The sequence below is a fragment of the Humulus lupulus genome, chromosome 5 (assembly GCF_963169125.1).
Source record: "Humulus lupulus chromosome 5, drHumLupu1.1, whole genome shotgun sequence".
NCBI lineage: Eukaryota > Viridiplantae > Streptophyta > Magnoliopsida > Rosales > Cannabaceae > Humulus > Humulus lupulus.
The window spans coordinates 121,674,017-121,679,393 of record NC_084797.1 but is presented as its reverse complement, the minus strand read 5'-3'; the positions used below and the strand labels follow the sequence as shown (position 1 = coordinate 121,679,393).

The 5,377-nt window shown below is 33.7% G+C and overlaps 1 pseudogene; it reads right to left on the bottom strand.

Moving 5' to 3' along the window:
• Window positions 1-2,006: 2,006 nt before the first annotated feature.
• LOC133779434 (probable protein S-acyltransferase 4) lies at window positions 2,007-5,099 on the bottom strand (annotated as a pseudogene).
• Between the last annotated feature and the right edge of the window lie 278 nt (window positions 5,100-5,377).

The following is a 5,377-nucleotide window of genomic DNA, read 5'->3' as shown; positions in this document are numbered from 1 at the left end:
ATTTATATACTTGAAAAAAGAAAACTAAAAAATGCCTAAAAGGCCTCCAAAAAGCAAGCAAAATTATCCCCGCCGTTACAAGAATGACATTACCCAATTAAACAAAATACAAGTATATTACGGCTGAGAGAAATAAAATGAAGAGAAATAGATCAATGGTGCTGAGAGAAACATGTATTTTGGTGATTCAAGCTTATAGACAAAATAATGATGGCCACATACCAGTAGTATATACAGTAGAAGAAGCCAATACAACATGCCAACTCATATATACATATATTGCAAGGGAACAATACTTGAAAAAAAAAGTATTGGAGTATACTGTGGCATTGGTAATAGAAGAAATTCAAGAAACAACATGAAAGAAGAACATCAAAAGATCATCAGAAAATCAACAAAAAAATGCAATACTTTATGCATATGTCATAAGCCAATCAATAGAAATTGAAAATAAAATCACAAAGATCAATCCCAGCTTACTTTTGAGAAAAATTGACCCACAGAGATCTGGAGCACAGTACCATCGAGTGGCAACATAGTCCTTAAAAAAATGAAATGTTCAATAAGAAATGCAGTTTAACAGACTGTTGTTCAGATATTGGAACTAAATAAACTGACCATTATTTGAAACATACCCCTCTTTAGATGAAAAACCTTCAAGCTTTTCTTTATTATCAGCTGCATTAGATGAGTTGACAGTAGAAGCAAGGAAAACTGCAACCAAGAAGCAGCCAACGCCAGGGAAAAGGATCTCGGCTCTATTAATTCTATTGTCTAAAATGTAATTCAAGGTTGTTCCTGTCACCATTAAAGATCACAACAGAAGCAAAAAATTCAATATCTATAAGAGCAACACAAACAAACATCAACATTTAGAAATGGTCAGAGAGAGAGAGAGAATGAAAGAAAGGACCTATAACAACTGTTATGCTTGCAGTGATCACTCTTGTGACTGATAAGAAAACAAAAGCCCAAGCATACTGAGTTGAGAGATTTCCAAGGCTAAGTACCACCCCTCCTGCCATTGCAAACATCACAGAAGGCCAATTATCCTGCACCAATCACCCTAACATGAATATAATCAATACTGAATTAATCATGAGAAGGAGCAGCCAAAAGAATTATATAAAAAAAGAAGAGGAAAAACAAAAAGGAATGGATTCTAGACAGAAGCTTCTAGCTTCTATAAAAATAAATTGATTTTCACCTCTGCTAAATTGATTTTCAGCTCTGTTAGGGTAAAGAAAAAAAAGGAGAACAAAAGCTTCTGTTTTGGGGGTAATCTCTGAAAATTACATAGGCCAAAAAAATATGACAAAAGCCTTTGGCATGCCTTAGTAATCAATGGTGGTCATTATCTAGATGGTATCATCATAGGAAGGAGCACCATCACACTGTACTACATGGTATCATCAACATTCCTTTGTGATTAAATAATAGCATTTCATACTTCCAAACAGGCCCCCTGTGTGATCGCTGCCATCACACACACATAAGAGTACTTAATAGAAAATGAATTGGATAAAATGATCTCTGTAAATGTACCAGAGGATATGGGACTTTATTAATTATAGCTGAATAGTACAAAGATACAAAGAGAGGGAAAAGGAGCTGGAAACCAAGAAGTGATTAACAGGAAACTAACCACACTAATCTACTAACTATATCTGAACCTATATTTCGTACAAAATTAGAAGGATTAATACTATAGTCAAAGACTTTTTCGATTATATATTTATCGTAAAATTTGAAGCAACTTTAAGTTGTATTTTCTTTCTTTCTTTTTAATGTTTGGTGTAAAATTATAGATTTAGTTTTGCCCTTTGCTTGTTCTTAAAAAGAGAAATAAAAAAAAAAACTTTTGTGATAACAGTTTTCGAATGCAATGATGCTTTCACAAAATACTTTGGCTGATTAAAACACCAATAAGTGTCAACCAGAAAGAATAACAAGAATAACAGTATTGCCCATTCTGTCTATTTCATAATCTGCCCAACTTTGATTTGAAAATATTCTTATTCCATTGACATTTTCCAAGGATGATTTTTTGAGGGAAGTTGATAATTCATAATATTTAAGGTTAATCTTTGGACTAGATATTAGGAGAACAAATATTGAACAGAACATAACCTAAATTCAAATTGGTGCGTGTGTGGAAGGAGGAGAAAACAGGTACAATAACTTACTATTCCAATGCATTGACCGACCCAGGGATAATGATGATCAAATCTCAGACACAGTTGTTGCAAATGGAACAATGAGAAGCACGGGGAGGGCGATACAGCAAACAAGTGTCGCAGTACTTCAGTTTTATTGTGTGACCATTCACAAGAACATCTTTCGTTCGAGGTAGTTTCAAATGTGGAGTCCTACCATTAACCCACTCCATGGACAGTGTAGGAACATCAACTTCATCTGGTTCAAGAGGCCTTGTATGTCTAGGAACAATACCCAGATCTCTACTAGATGTTAGGAAGAGAAACGTCAAGTCCTACAGATTTTTCCATTTGTTAAATTATGTCAAAGTAAACAATATAAACAAACACAAATAGCTCCATGTACTCTCTCACAATTAGGTTCATTCTAAGGAAAAGACACACATAAAGAAACTTATTACAGAAACTTATGCAAAGTTTATTACATTCAGAAGAAAATGAATCATAATTAAGAGGAAATTACACTGGCCACTCTTATCATTGAGTCAATTTTCAAAAGCTAAACTCGCCTTACCTATGTCATAACGCTTTTAAAAATTCCTAGTACTCCAATCCAATATACACCTACAACTCCGAAAAAGGTAAACTTAAGATCCTAGCAATTAAGTCCTATTATAGACTATTATTTGTCCATGTAAACTTAAGATGCTACTGGCTATTAAAAAAAATTACCAAATAGACTTCGGCCTATTAAGTAGAGTGAGTTAGTTCAAGATCGAAATTGGACCTATTGTGCCAAAAGAAATATGCTTAAAGTGATAATATTTTTTAATAGAAAACATTTAATTTATATTACAAATTACATTACTATACTATTAATTATAGAAAGTAATTTTTTTATACTATAGCTAATGGATTTCAAATTTATAGTGATACTTTCTATAAAGTTGATCAAAGGATTTTTTTAACTCAGTTATACGTGAGAAGAACTGTGGAACAAATAACTGAAAGAATTTTTCAAATGGCAAAAGAAATTGGAAAACAACCTAGGAAAAAGATTGCCATAGTGGCAAAGTATAATCATAAGATGTAGAGTGCGATTGAAAAGATATATATTAAAAAAACATTATACTTGCCCAAAAATCTTTCCTCTTAGAAGATATCAATGCTAGAAAGAAGAAATAAAATACTTACCAAAAGAGTATGAATTGCACCAACGACCTTTACACAAAAGGCAATTGCAGGCCCAGCTATAAGAAATACATGTAGAAGCGTGAACGCTACATCGGGGCCAAAAATGAATCGCCCACCACAGAAATTTTTTTTGGCAAGAACAAAGAAAGTTGTATTAATGAAAGTAGGAAAATAACTATCTTGTCAATGTTAGCTCCATACCCATTCTCAATTAACTTTATGCTTGATAAAATTCAACAAAGATAGCAACTCAAACCAATGGCCAACTATATGTAACAAAGAAAAACGAACTCTAAAAATGACTAAGAACTTAATTAATTGTGATGATTTTTGTAAGACCCAAAATTTTTAGTCATCAAAGATTCCTTTCTAAGTATTTTTTGTTTAACGAAGAAGGCCAAAACGCATCGTTTCATCAATACTAAGAAACAACAAAATTTCTGAACTACTAAGGTTCCATATTTGCACTGTGGCAGAAGTAGAAACTGGTTCTCATCAAACGTAAAACGTCAAATTAAGAAGAGAAATAACTAGCTTATCATACTGATGACGTGGACCAACAGTTTAACTGTTTAAGTTTTTCTCTTCATAGTTAGTTAGTTAGATTTTTCCTATAAATAGTAGAAGTATAACCTGTGAACCTTTGATTCATTTTTACATTAATACTTTGTTGAATTGTAGAGAGAATCGTCACGAACTTGATCATTAGAGTCCCCGATCCCTTTTGCAGATACTCCGGGTGTTTCAATATTAGTTTTAACCCATGAACAATTATGATGAATGATTACGTCGATAAGGGACATTTACTATGCATTAATTACTTACATAATTGGATCTTACCACCTATGAAAATAATTAATTTTGTCAAATTTTGGATTCAATAATTTTAGAAATGTAAAATTTGTTCTATCCTTAATCACTATTATTTGACTAGATTGGCCATCATGCCAAGAACAGGACTGAGTACAAGGTAATCCACTCAACAAGTAATGTAAAACTATCTAAGATTTCTCTATATTCAGGTCGAAATCATGAAAATTAAAATTGTATTTGGTTTCTCTCCTCCATTGATGTATACATATAAAAATAACTCAATCTCACAGAAGATCAGATCATTAAGAACTGTAGTATAGCAAAATGATGACCAAAAATTATGTTCCTTTCCTGAACTCCAGAATAAACCAAGTATGAGAAACCACAAACTATGCAATAATAATAATCCACCTATGTTTTCTGCTTTAATCAAATTAGTAAGGCTAACTAAACAGCTGCATTATTCAGAGTACTTTTCAGCAGTTTTTCCACTGAAGCTGATCATATAAACATAATCAAAGGTTACAAAAAACAACCAGAACAACAACCACTTTCCAAACCAATAAACAAAAATCCAAAAAAAAAAATTGGAGCTCATAACCAATCAAATCACTTGTAAAGACAAGTTATAGTAAACCAAACAAATAAATAAAAGAAAGAAAGAAAACCCAACTGAGAGGGATAAGAAAAGAGAAGGAAAAACTTACATTGCTTCCCTTCCAAACTTGATAGACCCTATTGGGTTTCTCTTTCTCCTGAGGGGTGGCCATAAAGAAGAACCCTGATTCTGATTTTTTTTTACAGTTCTCACCCCTGACTTTTTTGTTTTAAATCAAAATCCCATGTCTTCTTCCTCCTCCACGAAATCCATAATCCCAAAAAGAAGAAAAACCCTTCAACAGAACTCAAAAACCCACCTACAAAAAGTTATCAGAACTCCAAAACTCAAGCTAAGTAGCTACATGTAATATCCATATATGGATTTAAATTTATTTAGTGATGAGTTTATCCGTGGCCTCATAAGCAGCCCCAGACTTCAAGACTTTGGGTATGGCATTGGTAGAGCGAGCCACGCCGTAGACCCACCACCGCAAGCACCGTCACACCCACGAGCAAGCCACGCCATAGACCCACGAGTCGAGCCTCCCTGTCACACGACCCAAGCCGCAGGCCCCCATCACCTGTCTTCCTGGTCTGGTGCTTGAACGGCGGTG